The sequence below is a fragment of the Phyllopteryx taeniolatus genome, unplaced genomic scaffold (genome assembly GCF_024500385.1).
Source record: "Phyllopteryx taeniolatus isolate TA_2022b unplaced genomic scaffold, UOR_Ptae_1.2 contig_138, whole genome shotgun sequence".
NCBI lineage: Eukaryota > Metazoa > Chordata > Actinopteri > Syngnathiformes > Syngnathidae > Phyllopteryx > Phyllopteryx taeniolatus.
The window spans coordinates 3,451-23,186 of record NW_026903060.1 but is presented as its reverse complement, the minus strand read 5'-3'; positions in this window follow the sequence as shown (position 1 = coordinate 23,186).

Below are 19,736 nucleotides of genomic sequence, written 5' to 3'. Positions count from 1 at the left end.
GTCTTCTGGGTTTGACACCCAGTATGGGAATGTTCCCTGAATCTCTTCTGAACTCTATTATTTAGACTTTGTCAACTGGAAAAGTAACTACCTGACTTTCAATATGTTGGCATGGATCACCCAGGGAACCAGGTCCGACTCCTAGAATGAGAGCAATTTTATACCCTGCATTCCACAAATTTGGCTTTAACATTCATGCAGAAAACATCCGATTGATCTTGGGGAAATGTTAAATATTTTGGAAAACAAAACAAAGGCTTTTCCCATATGGGCAAGCAGTCAGGATTCCTGGTTTTCACCCAAGTGACCTGGGTTTGACACCCAGTATGGGTGCATTTCCTGAATTCCTCCATTTGGGCTTAGATTTTCATGGAGAAAATTTCCAATATTTTGTGCTTGGAACTCTACCATATACATCTCCAATATTTTGGAAAATAAAAACAAAGCACTTGTCCCATATGGGCAAGCAGAATTTGTAGTTTTCACCCAAACAGCCTGAGTTCAACTCCTCGTATGGGAACATTCCCTGAATTCCACCATTTGGGCTTTGACTGGCATGCAGAAAATTTCAGAGAGAATAAGTGGTAGAGACACCAAATGTGTCCCATATGATGTGGCAGTCAGGATTACAGGTTTTCACAGGTCTCCTACTCCCAGTATGGGAATGTAATCTGAATTGTTTTGTTTTGGCATTGGAAATTGAAAGGTAAAGAATTTCCCAAAAAATAAATTGAACACACATCATAATGTGTCCCATATGGTCAAGGAGTCAGAATTTCTGGTTTTCATCCAGATAGCTGGGGTTCAACTCCCGGTATGGGAATGTTGCTTGAATCTCTCCTGAACTCTACCATTTGGACTTTAATTGAGCCATTGTATGGTAACGAATGGCGTTGCTATGTTTTGGAACAAATAGTTTGCGATGGTCTTGAGACCAGTCAGTGTCTTGACTCACACCTTGGCAATCAAACCTTTTTGTAGGCCATCAATTAGGACTGAACCAGCTGATATTCATTTGCATTGACAAGAGGCTGGATTGCTGTTTGTTTATTGATAAATAGGCACATATCTAAGCTTCTGAACGTTTGCTGAACAACATTTGAACAAGCCAGTTAAATACTGGGAGAATTAGTCTAGTTGGATGAGAGCAAACATGAACTGTTTGGTAATGCACACCACGTTTGGAGGACAAATGACACTGCACATCACCCTAAAAACACCATACCAACAGTTCGGAGGTGGGAACTTGATGGTGTGGGGATGCTTTTCTCAAAATGGGACTGGTAAACTTCATATTATGGAAGGAAGAATGAATGGGCAAATGTGCCGAGACGTTCTCGACAAAAATCTGCTGCCACCTCGGAGGATGATGAAAAAGAAACATGGGGGGTCATTTCAACAGGATGATCCAAAACATACTGCCAAGAAACTCTCAATCGTTTTCAAAGAAAAACAACAGCTGTTCAGATGGCCCAGCCAATCACCTGACTTGAATCCAATCAAAAATGTATGGAAAGAACTGAAACTCAAGGTCCATAAAAGAAGCCCTCGGAAAACTTTGAGATTTGAGGACTGCTTGTGTAGAGGAATGGACCAAATTGACACCAGAGCAATGCATCCGACTCATTTCTTCATACATGAGCCGTCTTGAAGCTGTCATTGCAAACAGAGGCTTTTGTACAAAGTAATAAATAAATACCAGTTGGCGTTTTCAATACTTTTTTCCCTCTGGCATTTCACATTATTACACACAACTCAATATCTGATCTTATTTGTTCTACTTTCTTTGTATGTATGGCTTATTGGTGAAATTTTCACGTCAATAGCACCTTTGGAAATATATTTAATGAGAAAAATGGTGACGTGTTTTGGCAAATCTTTTTCTGACAGAATAAGTCAGGAAGCAATCTTGTCTTTGTGGGTTTTTATTACAAAAAAAAGAAAGAAAAGTGTTTGCAAAGAGAGGTGGTGAGCCCATGGGAAGGGGGACACACGTTATCCCGGCCACCAGGCGGTCATCTCCCAGCCCCACCTCCAGGCTTGGCTCCAGAGGAGGGCCCCGGTGACCCGCGTCCGGGCAAGGGAAACCTCGATCCATTTCTTTCTTTCTTCATTGGGGTTTTTGGAGCCGTGCTTTGTCTGGTCCCTCACCTAGGACCTGTTTGCCATGGGTGACCCTACCAGGGGCGTGAATGCCCAGACAACTTAGCTCTTAGGATCATTGGGACACACAAACCCCTCCACCACGATAAAGTGATGGCTTCCAGGAGGAGGAGGCCTATTTTTCCACACAAAATTAAGGAGCCTTTTGTCAAGCTCTCTCAGGATCTGTTTATCGACATGTAGAGCCTTTGGAAGAAGAAGGACAAATCAGAAAGACTGAGCCTTTGCTTCCTGAGTTACACCGTCTGAAAAAAAAACGTCCGTCTTTAAGAAATCCGCAGTGAACTCTAAAATCGCTGAAAAAGAACAAGCTCTGTGTATAGTGATGAATGTACTTGCATTGGTGGAGATGATTGAACCAAAAGATGATGCCATGATTATGGAATGACAAAAGGAAAAAAGAGAAAGAAAGGAGGATGAAATTGAAAAAATAAAAAAAATAATAAATAAATAAAAACCAGGCACTATCTGTCATGGCACCTCAGCTACTTTCGCTGGACCTGACGTGGGCCACTTTGCTACTACAGCAGCAGACTAGAGGGGGGTCGGAGGTGGTTTCAGGGGTCACTCCCGCGGCGCAAACTCCATAAGATGCTTCACTGGACATGTTGCACATGTCTGTCGAGGCCCTGCTGAAGCACAGAGTAACTACAGTTGTTACGCCTATGGACAAGAGGGACACACTGCCAACTGTTGTCCCAACCTGCTGCCCAGAGGACGTGGTGAAACAACAGGACGAGGCAGGGGAAATGTGCCAAAGAGACATTTTAATGCTGCCATTGTCTGTCCAGTACACGAACTTGTCATTGTGTTTCCAGATGCTATCGGTCAAAGGAGACCTGCGTACACATGTGCTGGCATGTGTCCGACAAAAAACTGTGACTCCTGTTGTTGACATCTATTGGGGACTGCTCGACACGTGTCAAATAAATAACAGCGTGCTGCAGGCATTTGCGGAGTGGAAGCCGTGGGTTGTGTCCTTGGGACCATTCCTGCCACCCCCTGACCCTCCACATTGTAAAAACTATCAGACACTCATGGTATTTTACCAACTGATAGAATAGTGGTGGGAGGAGAGGTTGTTGCGGCAGTGGTTGACCTGACATCGGATTTATTGCCTTGGTTCAAAATGCCATTTTCTGCGCCTCATATTTCATTGGCACTTAAACGGGAAGGATTAAGAAATCTGCCGGCTAAACTCAATTGGACACATGATGAGAAAGAATTCTTCATACAAATTAAACAAAAATTAAGTCAAGCCATTGCTTTGGTACTTCCTAACTATAAACTACCGTTTCATTTGGACATCTCTAACAAAACTTATACTGCCGCTGCAGTATTGTACCAACTAGTACGGGGCGAAAGAAAGGTACTACTACACACGAGTGTTTTGTTAGAACCAATAGTAGCACGTGCATCTGACTGCGAGAGGTACGCAGCAGCAGCTGCAGCTCTTAATAGAAAAATGCGCACATGTGGTGCTTATGCAGCCGCTCTGCTACACACCACACACTCCACAACCGCTTTCATCAACTCACGACTATTTACCTTTTAAACAAGCGAAAAATGAAAATAATATCATTGTTACAACAACCGCATATTCAGTTTACACCTGTCAATACTAACATGGCCGACGGTGTAACTGAAGGAATGCATTGGTGTGAGGAGAAGTCGAGAAAAGACAAAGCATGTCGTTCAGATTTATTGTCAGAACCGTTGAAGGGAGGGAGAAAGTTGTTTACGGATGGTGTTTGTTATAGGAAAAACAATGGGGAACTAGTGGCTGGATGGGTTGTAATTGAACTCGTAGTGAATGAAAGGAGTCGTTGAACGTATGACTGCAACTTTAAAACAAAAATTGGCTAAATGCTGTGCACAGTCAAATATGTCATGGTTGAGAGCTCTCCCAATTGTGCTCATGTCCATCAGAGCATCTGTAAATAGGACACACAAACTCAGCCCTTTCAAAATATACCATGTTTTTTCTTTTTCTTTTTCTATTCCTGGTCCACGTTCTGGCTCATCTTTTGAGTCACTTTCTTCCTTGTCGCGACTGTCTTACTTTGATCAATTAAGAGGTGTTCTGTCCATCTTTGCGATAAATCACCTGCATCTGTTTGGCCTCGAGTGATAAAGAGGAAGTGGTCTGAACCGAGGTGGACGGGACCGTTCACCGTGACTGCGAGGACTTCACACGCCTACCAACTTGAAGGAAAAGGGACTACCTGGTTCCACAGGTCACAATGTCGTGTTGTCAAACCACTTTGATTGTTTCATTAGTGTTGCATTTATTGCCTCAAGTTGTATTCGGCAAACGGGGGGAATTTAGTAGACCGACAATTCATATAGCAGGAGAAAGGGTACCAAGCAAATGTGGAATACCATTTCAAATTACAATCAATCAGCGATAATTGGTCAGAGGACAGAACCACATACATAGATGGCATTGGAGTGCCCAGAGGAGTTCCAAATAAATACAAACTGATTGATCAAATTGCAGCAGGATTTGAAAATATGCCCATCATCTCTGCATTGTTCCCAGTAACAGAATGTGGATAGGATCAACTTTGTGTATTACCATTTGCAAAGAGCAGTAAACTTAACCTGTGATGCCATTGAAGGCTTAGCTGAACAATTGGCCCCCACTTCCCTTGTGGCAATTCAAAACTGCATGGCCCTTGACATGATCCTTGCCGAAAAGAATGGTGTTTGTGCAATGTTTGGTCCACAATGTTGTACTTTTATTCCCAACAACACAGCCCCGGATGGAAAAGTAACGAGAGCCCTACATGGGTTACAACAAGCGTTTCCAACCCCCTGGAAGATTGAGCTACGGCGTGGTTTGGAAACTGGAAACACCTTGTAATTACATTTATAATTGCTATTGTTACTGCTGTTACTTTGTTATTGCTTTTCGGATGCTGTATTATTCCATGTACGAGGACACTGTGTGTCAAGATGGTCACGGGAGTGGTGGAAAAGAATATGAACCAGCCCGAATCACAGATGTTGATGACCTCCAAAGAAGCTCCTACTCCTGAAGTTCGTCTCACACAAGACGACGTCGTGTCCAGATGGATGAATTATTGATTAAGAATATACAGTGTCTTTTCTCTTAGCATGTTACGGGACTTGTCTTTTTCCCACCTCAAATCAATATATGGGGAGGTTTTTGGCCTGTCTCAAGAGTAGTACTGCCTTATGAAGAATGCTTAGCTCATGACTACATTGTTTATATATCCTCTTAATAGCCTTCCACATAGAGTAGTACTGCTTAGGGTATGTTACATAGTTCCACTATGTAAACAGGGGAATTATTGGATTGTTCTATTTGTACTCATGAAGATATGTTCATTTCTTTAACAATTAAGTTCCATTTCCAAAACATCCAAGGCCAGAGAGAGGGGTGCCCACATCTTAGGATGACTCCCTTTTTTTTCTTTATAGCACCCAAGGTAGATTACTGAAGAATGATGGTTTTAGGGTGACTCCCCTTTTCTGATAACACCCAAGGCCAGATGTACCTTCTGCTAAACATATATCAAAACCTTCTGCTGAACAGTCATAACGAAACCTTCTGATGTGTATAAGAGGAGTTAGCGCAAATAAACGAGGTGTATCATTCACTGAACCTGCACTCTGGTGGGCAATTGATTGAATGCACCCTGAGACTCAGCATGTTGGTGTCTTGTTTTTTCCTCTCTCTTTGGACAAAGAAAACGAACATGCAAGGACGATTGAAGGTTCCATGATATATTGAATATTGACATTATATTACGTCCTTAACAGTACAGAGCGACAGGAGCCAGAGCCCCCTCACATTAAAGGAATTGGAGGACTAAGTGGTCCACCACATCAAAGAGGAAGAGAAATTGGAGCCCACTCCCATTAAAAAAGAGGATGCGGAAGAACACCTCCATAGCAAACATGAAGTAGAGGAGGTCATCACCAAGTTTCTATCGACTGGTGTCCCTTTGAAGACTAAAGATGAAGGCCAAAGTGAGGAGAGCAGAGGGGCGGAGTCTCCAAGCAGCAGCTAAAGTCAACACATGACAACAGAAGGTGATGGAGAAACCTGTGGAGGATAACAAGCAGACGGACTCTTTGCTCCACAATCAGATAGTGACTACATGATGTCGCACTCTCCCCACACTGATGAAAGTGATGATGATGAACAGTCAGAAGGTTATATGACATTTCACACTGACAACAAACAATGGAAATGTTCTCAGTGTGGGAAAACATTTGCTTATAAGAGCATTTTGAAACAACACATGAGTACACACACTGGAGAAAAACCTTTTGCCTGTTCAGTTTGTGGTCTAAGATTTTCTAGGAAGGAAAGCTGAAAAAGACACACAAGAACCCAAACGAGTGATAAACCTTTTTCCTGCACAGTTTGTGGTAAAATATTCTCTGTGATGGGACAATTAAAAATACACACAAGAACACACACTGGTGAGAAACCTTTTTCCTGCTCAGTGTGTGGACAAAGATTCTCTTATAAGTATCAGCCTAAGACACACAAGTCTGCTGGTGAGAATAGAAGTGATCAAGATGCTTTTAATGAAAATGGAATTGTAATTGCGCTGGTAAAGTTGACACATCGACACAGACATCAAGGCCTACATTTGGAATAATTCTGCAGAGTTCGTCAAATATCAAAACAGACATTTATCCTTGTTTAAACATCAAATGAGAGTTCACAGGTTGCAGTTCCTTTCGACGCCAGCAGGTGTCGCCTTGTTCCAGCATGTGTTCCTATTCAGAGACAGGTGGTCCGGTGGGGGCCTTTGATGCTTGGGTGTTCAGGGTAGACGTCAATTAGTTTAGGGTCCACGAGGCATCTCCTTGGGGCAGTCTCACAGCAGGGCGGCTTCGAAGAATGCCGTTTATCGAGCCGTGGGGAGTCACTGTGTCACCTCATTTTGCGGGAAGCATGTCCGCCACACACGTCATCCCACATGAAGTCATTGTTGCAGATTCAGTTCCTTAAACAGTACATCAGCTCAATTTCGAATTGATTGCACCACAGATGTATAGTATATGTGTGTGTATATATGTACATATAGATCACAAAGGTGTTTCTGTAGGTGGCATTTTGTGACAGACGTGGAGTTTGTCATAACGTCGGCTGACGCATGATGAGGGTCTCCCGGCCGAACGCGTTACATCGGTTAATATCCCAAAACTGCAGCTGATCTGATTTGATCTTGTAGAATATTTCAATAGTACTACAATCAGAGTTCCTTTGCAAGGGCCAAATGTTTGGAGATCTGTATTCAAGCCAACCATCTTTTCTTTGAAGTTCTACATCAAAGGACTGCCTTCAACCATTTGTACGTTTATTAGGGTTTTCATTCTCCGCCCAGACAGTAACATGTCTTGGGTTCACAACAGGCGTCCCAGTCTGCAAAGAGGATTGTTTTGCATCTTATAAGATAAGGGAACCGGGTGTGAGCGTAGCGAGAAGGTGAGGCGCCATCTAAATGGGATTTCTGATCTACGAATAGAGATGTGGGTTCAAATCCCACTCCTGACATGATTTTAAATACTTTCATTTTGACAATTTGAATGCAAATGTACAGAAATCCATCCATCCATTTTCCGAGCCGCTTCTCCTAAACGAGGGTCGCGGGCATGCTGGAGCCTATCCCAGCTATCTTCGTGCAGGAGGCGGTGTACACCCTGAACTGGTTGCCAGCCAATCGCAGGGCACATACAAACAAGCAACCATTCACACTCATATTCACACCTATGGGCAATTTAGAGTTGTGAATTAACCTACCATGCATGTTTTTGGGATGTGGGAGGACACCTGAGTGCCCGGAGAAAACCCACACAGGCACGGGGAGAACATGCAAACTCCACACAGGCGGGGCCGGGGATTGAACGCGGGACCTCAGAACTGTGACGCACTAACCAGTCTTCCACCGTGCCGCTAAAATTAACTTGTTTGTGAAATATGGACCATGAGGACCCATACTTCCTAAAAGCAATGCATACATTTTGTCAAATGTTTTAGTGATGTCAATATCAAATCAGTGAATGATTGATTGAAATAAGACTGACTTGGTGGTGAACTATAAAGTGTATTTGTAATCCTTATTAAAATACATTCATTTAAACAGTGACGGTGACTGAATTTGCCTGTATATCAAATCCATTTCCCCCATTAAAAAGAATGGAAATGTCTTGAATCCATTGGAAACCCTCCAAAAACAAAATGCTCTAACTTAAAGCAAGAAATGGACTTGCTTGCTTGTGGACTCTTTGAAAGCATTGTTCTATGATTGCTTTGTAATTCCGATTGTCTTTGAATTGAATTTTGATATTGTTGTGAACTTTAAAGGGACATTTGTATGGTCGATTTGAAGTGTCGCTACAGAGTTCGCAATGTGATCTTGGTTAATTTCATAAACCCACAATTGCGCTTGAACCAGAAAATTAAGCAAATAATAGGTTTATTATAAAAAATTAGACTAAATGACCCGTCAATAAAATAAAAAAGAAATAAAATAGGAAAAAGTGATTTAACTTAAAACCTTTTGTCTCACTCCTTAAGTCAACAATAAGGTGTAATATAACAGGAAAGGTTTTGTTAAGGTGCATATGCCAAATAATGTGCCCAAAATTATATGTTAACTTTCGCTTTGTCCACTGTCTTGTTTGTTGTTATAAGTAAACTGCCGGCTTCATGTTCAATCTGCTTCGACTCTGGCACTTTCTTTGGTTGTCTTACCACTTATCGAATCTAGAGCTAGCCCAGAAGCTTATCTCCCTCTCCCCAACAGCACATGTGCTACAATTGGCCTAATAAACACAAGTGTGCTGGTGAGAATCACAGTGATCAAGAAGCCTGCATTGAAAATGTCAATGTTTAATGTCAAAAATAATGACTATCATACGGATTTACAAAAATCTACATTCATGCATTTTATCGACTACGTTTATCTTTATGTTGTCTTTGTCTTTTCTAAAATCCTCCTGTGGACAAATGTTAAGAATTAGCAAAATTCTGTGCCAAAATCCACAAAGTAATGCATGCCTTGTTTTCCAATAATTTATTGATGTCCATATCAAATAAATGAAGGATTGATGGAACTAGACTCTAACGAAGCATTGACTCTTCGTGGTAAACTGTCAAGTGTACAGTACATGTGATCCATAATAAAATACGCTTCTTCGAACAGTGAGAGTGACTCAATTTACTTGTATCTCAAATCCATTTTCCCCATTGAAAAGAAGTAAAATGCCTTTAAAGTGGCACTAAGCAGGCCTAAAAAATGGCATGTAAATTCGACACACCACAGGGAAGAGTAATGTTCACAAGCCTGCCAAATTTGAATGAATAAAACAAATCGATAAGTATATGAAATCAGGGTTCAAAACTTGAATAATAAGGGCCACCCCTCATCTCTCAGACGCTGTGGGTGTGTCGAATGGATAAGCCAAAAGGAATTAATTATACTGGGGGGGTGATAACTTATACAATGTAAAATCATGTGAGGGGGCTCAACTTAAAAAAATTAGTGCTTATTGTGGACTGTAATCATTAAAATAAGCACACAAGTCAACTTACTCTCGTTGTCGGTTATATAATGTCAGTGCCAAACACGGCACCTGACGTCAGCGGGACAGTTGGAGGAATCCCGGGTAGTTAGACAGTCGGCACTGCCCCATTCACGAGTATCAAGTTACCCACGAAGCCATGTTGTCTCTGTTGAAAGTTTACAAAACTATATGACGTATCCATATGCATCTTCAAAATGTCAATGCATCGCTTGTTTATTTGCAAATTATTTGAGATCTTAAATAACGTCACTAAACTGTTCGGTAAAATCGAGGCATCCGGCAAAGACGCATCATCAGGTGGAGCCATCGTTAGCTTGCTAACTGCACGCTGGAGTGGTAAATGGGCCTTGTTATGGAAGCTAAGCGCAGCTAACTCACAACTGAGCAGCACAGCCAAACAAAACAACGTTATTCGTTATTATTAAATTATTTTATTTATTTATATTATATATATAATATATATATATATATATATTATATATATTAGATATATGTATATATATTATATACACATTTTATATTATTTATTATTAATTATGAAACAACATCCATCCAGCCATTTTCTGAGCCGCTTCTCCTCACTAGGGTCGCGGGCGTGCTGGAGCCTATCCCAGCTATCATCAGGCAGGAGGCGGGGTACACCCTGAACTGGTTGCCAGCCAATCGCAGGGCACATAGAAACAAACAACCATTCGCACTCACATTCACACCTACGGGCAATTTAGAGTCCCCAATTCACTCCACACAGGCGGGGCCGGGGATAGAACCCCGGCCCTCAGAACTGTGAGGCTGACGCTCTAACCAGTCGCCCACCGTGCCGCTCGACAGACCATGTAATTAAGAAAAGGTTTTCACCTCTCACATGCTTTAAGCAAACACACTTTTTAACATGTTCCTTACCGCCTGTCCTCACTCTTGCTCGCATAGTTTTCCAAATAAGAGGTAAAGCGTACTTGCTTCGAGCTGTTTATTTGAAAAGTAAAACGTAATTGTTTTTGCCAATTATTTACAATGTCTCTTTTGACAAGGCCGACAGCCCCAGCCAGAGAATACCCACTTTCACAGATTCATTCAGGGAAGATTACAGGGTGAGAGAGTGAGGAAAAGGGGCGTCACTAACAATACCAAAGGTCACGCACACTACAAAATAAAAAGGCACATTGGTTAAAATATACAGCAACCTAAACATGCAAATGAGACAAAGAGGAGAGCCCCTCCACGAAGTGACCCACGACCTGTAAACCTGGCAGTCCACCTGTTTTGGACTTGTAAAAGCCTTTGATCCAATCAATATTGACATCCCCTGCCAGTGCTGCAGTTTCCTCTCAGGATGATGACTTGACTGAAACAGTCTGTGGTCCCACCCTGCTGAAACCCCCAGTAAGCCGACCGTGGCTGAACAAGGTGGACAACCGGCAGCCCGTCATTAGTTAGGAATTCCTCATCTGTCAGTAAGATACAGAAAACAGATTATTATTACAGTATTCAAATAATAACAGTCGCTAGCTCTCAATCATCTATTTCGGGTGTCGGAAAGTGCCAGCTTATAAAACAATCACTTCCAGAACATCCATCCAATTTAGAGTCTTCAATCAACCGAGCACGCATGTTTTGGGGATGTGGGATGAAACCAGAGTGCCCGGAGAAAACCCACCCAGGCACAGGCAGAACATGCAAACACCACACAGGCGGGGCCGGGATTTAAACCCCGAGGACCCTGCCACCGAGGAGCTTTATAACTTCCTCGGTGACCTCAAACCCAGAGATAGGAGCGCCCGCCTCAGAGAACCCATACTTTGGTTCCTCATGGGAAGGCGTGTCGGTGCAATTGAGGAGGTCTTCGATGTATTCTCCCCACCGACTCACAATGTCCAGAGTCGAGGTCAGCAGCGCCCCATCCCCACTATACACAGTGTTGGTGGTGCACTGCTTTCCTCTCCTGAGACGCCGGATGGTGGACCAGAATTTCCTCAAAGCCGTCCGGAAGTCTTTCTCTATGGCCTCACCAAACTCCTCCCATACCCGAGTTTTGGCTTCAGCAACCACCAGAGCTGCATTCCGCTTGGCCAGCCGGTACCCATCAGCTGCCCACAAGTCAAAAAAGCCCGATAGGACTCCTTCTTCAGCTTGACGGCATCCCTGGGTTCGGGAATTGCCACCACGACAGGTACCAACCACCTTACGGCCACAGCTCCGGTCGGCCGCCTCAACAATGGAGGCGCGGAACATGGTCCACTCGGACTCGATGTCCCCCGCCTCCCCCGCAACATGAGCAAAGTTCTGTCGGAGGTGGGAGTTGAAACGCCTGTGACAGGGGATTCTGCCAGACGTTCCCAGCAGACCCTCACAATACGTTTGGGCCTGCCACGTCGGACCGGCATCTTCCCCCACCATCGGAGCCAACCTACCATGTGAACCTGAATATTTAAATATATATATATATATATATATATATTTAATATATAATTTTGTAATGTAATATATTTTGTAACGATATCACACTGTCCAGTTTCTCGTCTATGTATTTGTATTTGCTTTTATCTTGCTTTGTTTTACTATACTGTCTGCTCCAATGTCAGCCTTGCAAATGAGAATCTGTTCTCAATTACCTTGCCTGGATAAATAAAGATTAAATACAAAATTTTACAAATTAAATACTGGATACCTTTCAACCAGTGTTAGTAAACTCAGGAGCTTCAAAGATTCTGAGAAGGTAGTCGCTATACTAGGAGTCAGGAAGAAGCTGACCGCATGTCGGCGTTAGAAGAAGGCATGGTGTCCCTCCAGATTTCGGCGCCACCAATATTGAATGGGACTCTCCCACTTGGCGCAGTTGTTGGTGGATACTGTATATTGCTTGTTAGCCAATAAAGTTGTCTTTGTTCATCGAGCTTGTATCAGCGGAGAAATTTCAAACGAACTGTGTGGGCAGAACAGGCTGACGTTTGCGATGGTGGGGCAGGACCATCTAAATTGAGTTTTGATTCAATTGTAAATAAAGACAAGGTGTCCTCCATTTAGCAAGAGAAGATCATTTCAATGAAGAGAGAATGTGGGAAATGAAGACAATACTTGAGGTGAAGAAAAGATCATGTAAGGCCTGGTACACACAATCAGGTTGTTTTTGTCCCAGTTTTGGCCTGTCCTGATCGAGGACCACAAACGCCAGACTGGATTATGTTTTAAAAGATTATCCTCTGAGATTATGCCAACAAGAGGAAACAGTAGAAAATACGCTGTTTTAATTGTACTTTTATTTGTTCTCTTTATTTTAAATGTTTAATAGCTATTTTTTTGTTTGTTTTTAAATGCTTTTAATCATGTAAAGCACATTGAGCTACCTTGTGTATGAAATAAATTTGTGTATAAATAAATTTGGGCTGAAAAATATTTACGGCTCTTACAAAATCTCCACGTGTGTGAAGCCAACGTCTCCCCCAGTCATGACGTCGTGAATTGTGACATGTAACAGAATTTAGCCAATCAAGAAGCGCCCTGATTTAGGAACAAGGAAACAACTGCTCAAAAAAAAAAAAAACATCTCACCTGATGTCTTGTTCTTTTTTGTTTTTTTGTATGAAGGTGGTTTGCCCAGTCGACAAACTGCTTTCAAAGCAAGTCCTTTATGGACGACATCGCCATTCTACAGATTGGTTTCCAGACCCGTGGTGGAACAGACTCCTTGTTTGTGGTGGTGTGCGTTTGAGATTATCGGAGCACACCACACACAACACGACAGAAATTGTTAAACGCCTGATTTTTTTGATGTTCATGCGTGCGGTCTGGAGCAGATTAACTCTTTTAAGATTGGAAATATCCTTTTGTGTGTCCCGGGCCTTAGGAAGAGAATTGTCAATCAAGGTGCGTGTTGGAGGACATTTCGGTGTGGAAGTATTGTAATACCAGCTTGAACAAACCGGTGTTTGGAAACTCAAGCAAGCTGTTTTTTATTTTTTTCCTGAAAAGTTGTCACTTTGAAGGTGAGGGGATACATCTGACAGCTATGATATATAAAATATGACTAATTAAATCCACTTCATAGTATAGTACATTCCTTTTCCCACACCATGCATCTGTGGCACGCCATTACGGTGTGAATGAATCTACAGTGTGGTACATAAAGAAAGAGGAAGCAAACATCCCCAAAACTGCTTCAATAAGGAAGCGAAACGTGTGGTAACGCCGCGTAATAAGAGAATAGTGAAAATTGAAGCTGCATTGGCATTGTGGATTGCTGATTGCAGGGAAAAGACAGTGAGAAGAAACAGAAGAAGGTAAGAGAGAAAATAAGTAAGTGATTCGATAAAAAAGAGGAAGAAGGACAAATCAGAAAGGCTGAGCCTTTGCTTCCTGAGGTACACCGTCTAAAAGACAGACTAGTTGTAGAAATAAAACTTCTAAAAAACAAAAAAACGTCCGTCTTTAAAAAAAATCTGCAGTCAACTCTAAAATCTGTGTACAGTGATGAATGTACTTGCATCAGTGGGGATGATTGACCTAAAAGATGATGCCATGATTATGGCATTACAAAAGGAAAGAAACAGAAAGAAAGGAGGATGAAATTGAAAAAACAAAAAAAATTAAAACCCCCACCATATGCGCAGGCACCATAAACTTCCTCACTGTACCCAGAACTAACAGTACAAAAATACTTCTGAAAACAATGAGATAGAACAATTTGAGAAAACCTGCAACGAGGCACTGCCAGAAAAAATTTGTCAGAAAAAAAAAAAAAAAAAAAAACAGGCACTATCTGTCATAGCACCTCAGCTACTGTTGCAGGACCCGACGTGGGCCACTTTGCGACTACAGCAGCAGACTAGAGGGGGAGTCAGAGGAGGTTTTAGGGGTCAGTCCCGCGGCGCGAACTCCATAAAATGCTTTGCATGTGGAAAAACTGGACACGTTGCACGTGTCTGTCGAGGCCCTGCTAAAGCACAGAGTAACTACAGTTGTTACGCTTGTGGACAAGAGGGACACACTGCCAACTGTTGTCCCAACCTGCTGCCCAGAGGACGTGCTGAAACAACAGGACGAGGCAGGGGAAATGTGCCAAAGAGACATTTTACAGAAATGTAATGCTGCCATTGTCTGTCCAGTACACAAACTTGTCATTGTGTTTCCAGATGGAACCATGCTGCCGGCCAAAGGAGACCTGCGTACACATGTGCTGGCATGTGTCCAACAAAAAACTGTGACTCCTGTTGCTGACATCTATTGGGGATTGCTCGACACGTGTCAAATAAATAACAGCGTGCTGCAGGCATTTGCGGAGTGGAAGCCATGGATTGTGTCCTTGGGGCCATTCCCGCCACCCCCTGACCCTCCATATTGTACCTTGTTCGATGATAGAGAACACGATTTGATTTATCAACAAGATTTTTTTTTAAAACTGTCATGAACGGAACAGAGGATAGGACCCAAAAATACACGACTCCAAAACAAATGGACAGTTTCAAAAAGAGAGGTTTAATATACAGGCAGAGGTCGGTACACAGGCAGGCAATCCAAAAAAGGCAACAGTATCCAAAAACGTGAGGCAAAAAGGCGAGGTCGATAATCGGAACAGGGTCGAGTCTTACTGTGAGTCTGTGACGTGGAAACAAGGAATGCTTGAACGCGACAACAAGGTACAACGAATTGGCGACAAGAAAGAATGAGACACGAGGTTAAATGCAAGGGCTAATTAGGGTGAACGAGGCACAGGTGGTGAGGATGCTCTCAAGAGCAGGTGTGTACGAGACAACGGGAAAACAACAACCGAAACACACACCCATGACACTAACAGACACTCATGGTATTTTAGATTTTTATTCTGATAGAATAGTGGTGGGACGAGAGGGTGTTGCGGCAGTGGTTCACCTGACATCGGATTTATTTATTTTCTGCGCCTCACATTGCTTTGGCACTTCCTAACGATAAACTATCGTTTCATTTGGACATCTCTAACAAAACTCATACTGCCGCTGCAGTATTGTACCAACTATTACGGGGCGAAAGAAAGGTAATACTACACATGAGTGTTTTGTTAGAACCAATAGTACCACTTGCATATGCACTTACAACCGCTTTCTTCAACTCACGACTATTTACCAATGAAAATATTATAATTGTTAGAACAACCGCATATTCAGTTTACACCTGTCAATCCTGACATGGCCGACGGTGTAACTGAAGGAATGCATTGGTGTGAGGAGAAGGCTAGAAAAGACAAAGCATCTCGTTCAGATTTATTGTCGGAACGGTTGAAGGAAGGGAGAAAGTTGTTTATGTCATGGACGGCAGAGCCCAAAAAAGAGAGTCTAGGTAAGAGGTCCGAACAATTTTAATTAAATGACAGAGCATGTGATGGCGAGACATACGAAACTAAAGAGACTCGCAACCAGAGAGAATCAAAAAACAGATAACGCAGGGAGACACGACAAAAGTTCCGTGTGGTATTATCTTATAGAACCTAAATTTGGACAGCGGTCAGAACGGTGGCAAACACGGGGCAAAAACGAGTGAATATTCCGACGCCCACACACTGTCACGGTGCCCCCTAAAAAGGCTGATGATTACAATGCATCACTGGTGCGTCACTGATGTCAACGCGCACCTTCGCTCACCCAGACACTGCAACACAAAGAAAAACAACTTGAAACACAGGGCCATGACAGTTTATGGATGGTTGTTGTTATAGGAAAAACAATGGGGAACAAGTGGGTGGATGGGCTGTAATTGAACTCGTAGCGAACAAAAGGAGAGGAGAACGTATGAATGCAACTTTTAAACAAAAATTGGCTAAATGCTGTGCACAGTCAAATATGTCATGGTTGAGAGCTCTCCCAATTGTGCTCATGTCCATCAGAGCGTCTGTAAATATTACACACAAACTCAGTGTTAAATAAATTGTAGAAGTTATCATTTATTTGCTTAGCTTGCATTAGTATTATAGACGATTTTGATGGTTGCTTGCTGACCGTGAGAGAAAGGAAGATGTCTCGCCTTCAAGAAGATGACTCAGCAGGAATCATTAGAGAGAAGGGCGCCTTGACCAAGGACGTGGCCGGGTGTTGGTCTCATGTCTTCACCTTGAAACCCTCCCCTTAGTGTGTTGTGTCTTGTAGCTTAATATGTTATGTCTTGTAACTTAGAAACCTCCCTATTTCAAATAAATACAGGAGCGACGGGAGAGATTGTTTCGAGCGTGTTGAGAGGCTGTGATCTGAACAATCTCCCATACGTCCTCCTCATGAGCAAAATAAACCAGCATCTTCATTCCTTTTGTGTCTATTTTTATAGGTGTTGGGGAAGATAGATCCAACATTAAATTGGTCCTTCGAGCCGGATGTCAACACACCCAGTTGTGGAGCCGACTTCCAGTTAAGAGACCGTGGCCACTGCAAGTAAGACCCTTTCCGGGACTGGTCTTTGTTCTACTCAACTGGGATCTGAAGGTTGACGACAATCCACAGGATTGAAGACGACTTTGGTGAGTTAAACATGTTTTTTAAAAAAAAGGATTAAAGAGTGAGTGAATTGCGCGACAAAGAAGTCTGCGGCAGAATAAACCTTGTGTAATACTAGTCACTGGCAAGTAAAAGAGGGACGGCGGAGTCCGAGAAATTCCGCGAGGACGGCGGAGTCCTCTACGTACTTAAATTCCGTTTTTCCGTGTGTTTATAAAAACGTCACTAGTATCGTGTGAATGTGTAAAAGTATGAATGTATAAGACAGGATTGTAAGTGACAACTGGGTTTGGAAGCAGATGCAAGAATCCTCCGCCCCGTGTGGGTAGAAGCTTGAGGATTACCAAAACCCAGACATTCATTGTCACCCTGTCATTTTGAATAAAGTCAGTATTTAGGTCACTCTAGGTGCAAATAAACTGACTTCCAAATTCACAAAATGGGAAAAAATAACAGGAAAACGGATCCAAAAGAAAGCTTAACGTGTAAAGACTGGAAATATGTTCAACTCCAAAACCCTTCCAAAATAAAACATTTAAACACATGGATAACCAAATACGGTTTCGCTGGTCAGCTAACTTCGCAAAAATTGGCTGAACTTCGAGACGAAATAAAATGTCGACACAAAAATAATATATCAAAAATAGAAAAAGAGGGATATGACGACTTATTCTTCTGGGTAAACATGCCGTCTAAAAGAGAAAAAGGAAGTAAGAAAAAGAAGGACTTAGAAAGTGAACAGAAAAGGCAGGCACATAGGGATGAAGAAATGTTGTTTCAAAGACAGGAAGATGACGAGACAGGACCATTAGTAAGAGTAAGCGGGAAAAAGATTGTTGAAAAAAAGTGTGAAAAGAATGAGGAAACAAAGGCATCAGCACCATTGTACACATTTTTGCCACCTCATGAACTTCCTCCAACTCATGAGTCAGAACCTCAACGAGTTTTACGATCAGGAGGGTAAAAAATGAATTGGTCTAAAACTATGGGAGGAACATTGTCTCCCATTCCCAAAATAACAAATATAACCACAGACAAGGGAGACATGGATGTATATCCAATGATTGAGGTGGAAAATCCAAACGTCCAAGAGGACAAAAAATAAACTATTTTGGTCTATAGGACCTGGACTAATGAGGATGTGAAAAAGGCCGTAGCCGGCATCACCCCCTACAAAGTAGACATTGTCCAGTTTGTTGAGGAAATGGAAAATCTTAGACAGTCCTATCATTTAAATGGAACAGAAACTCAACAAATTTGGATGACTGCAATGGGGCCTGATTGGCACCTCTGCCGAGGAGATTGGGAACCAAAACACCATGGTGTTGTAATGCCACATAATGACAGAGAATTACAACATTGAGTTAGGGCTTTCATAGAAAGAACCACAGCCAGGTTCCGCAAAAGGGCAAATTACACGGAAATTAGTAGGGTGAAACAAAAAGACGAAGAAAATTTTGAACTGTAAAGGATTAGAATGACCGCTTGTTTAAAAGCAAACAGCGGCTTGAATGAGGATGCCAATCCTCGGGGCCCTTATCAACAACAGTTAAAAAATGCTTTACATGCGAATTCGAAAGAACACATTAAAAGATGGGTAGATAAACATTGGATAAACCTAGCAACTGGCCCTCTGGAGGAATATGTTAATTATGCCCTCCACGCAGAGAGAGTGTTAGGACTCAAAAAGAAGAAGATAGATGTCTTCCTCAACGAAGAAACAGAAATATACTAAACTAGACCCAAAACAGAATATAGACTATGCATTCGTCAATATCCATTAAAACCAGATGCACGTGAAGGAATCAAACCGGTAATTGAAGCACTGATTTAGGCAGGAGTTATAGTGGAGTGTCCAGATTCACCATGTAACACACCCATTTTCCCCGGAAAAAAGGCCCCACCTTCAGTGGGTTGGAGAATGGTAGAAGACTTACAGGCAGTAAATTCTGCAGTAATACAGAGAGCAGCATGCGTACCAGATCCACACACATTGTTAAATTCATTAAGACTAGACGCTACTGTGTTTACAGTGGTGGACATAAGTTATCCATTCTTTTCTGTACCAGTCGAAAAGAACAGTCAATTTTGGTTTGTATTTACATTTGAGGGCAAAAAAATATACATTTACTAGATTACCACAAGGTTACTGTGAAAATCTAACCATTTATTCACAAGTAATGACAACAAGCATGTCGAAATTCACTCCCCCAGGAGGGAGCCAAATTTTAGGTTATGTAGATGATGTTCTCCTGGCATCTCCAGATGGAGAGACATGCATCAAAGATTCATTAGCCTTGCTGCAACATCTAGCAGAAGAGGGACATCTTCTTCTTTTCCTTTCGGCTTGTCCCGTTAGGGGTCGCCACAGCGCGTCATCCTTTTCCATGAGAGCCTATCTCCTGCATCCTCCTCTCGAACACCAACTGCCATCATGTCTTCCCTCACGACATCCATCAACCTTCTCTTTGGTCTTCCTCTAGCTCTCTTGCCTGGCAGCTCCATCCTCATCATCCTTCTACCAATATACTCACTCTCTCTCCTCTG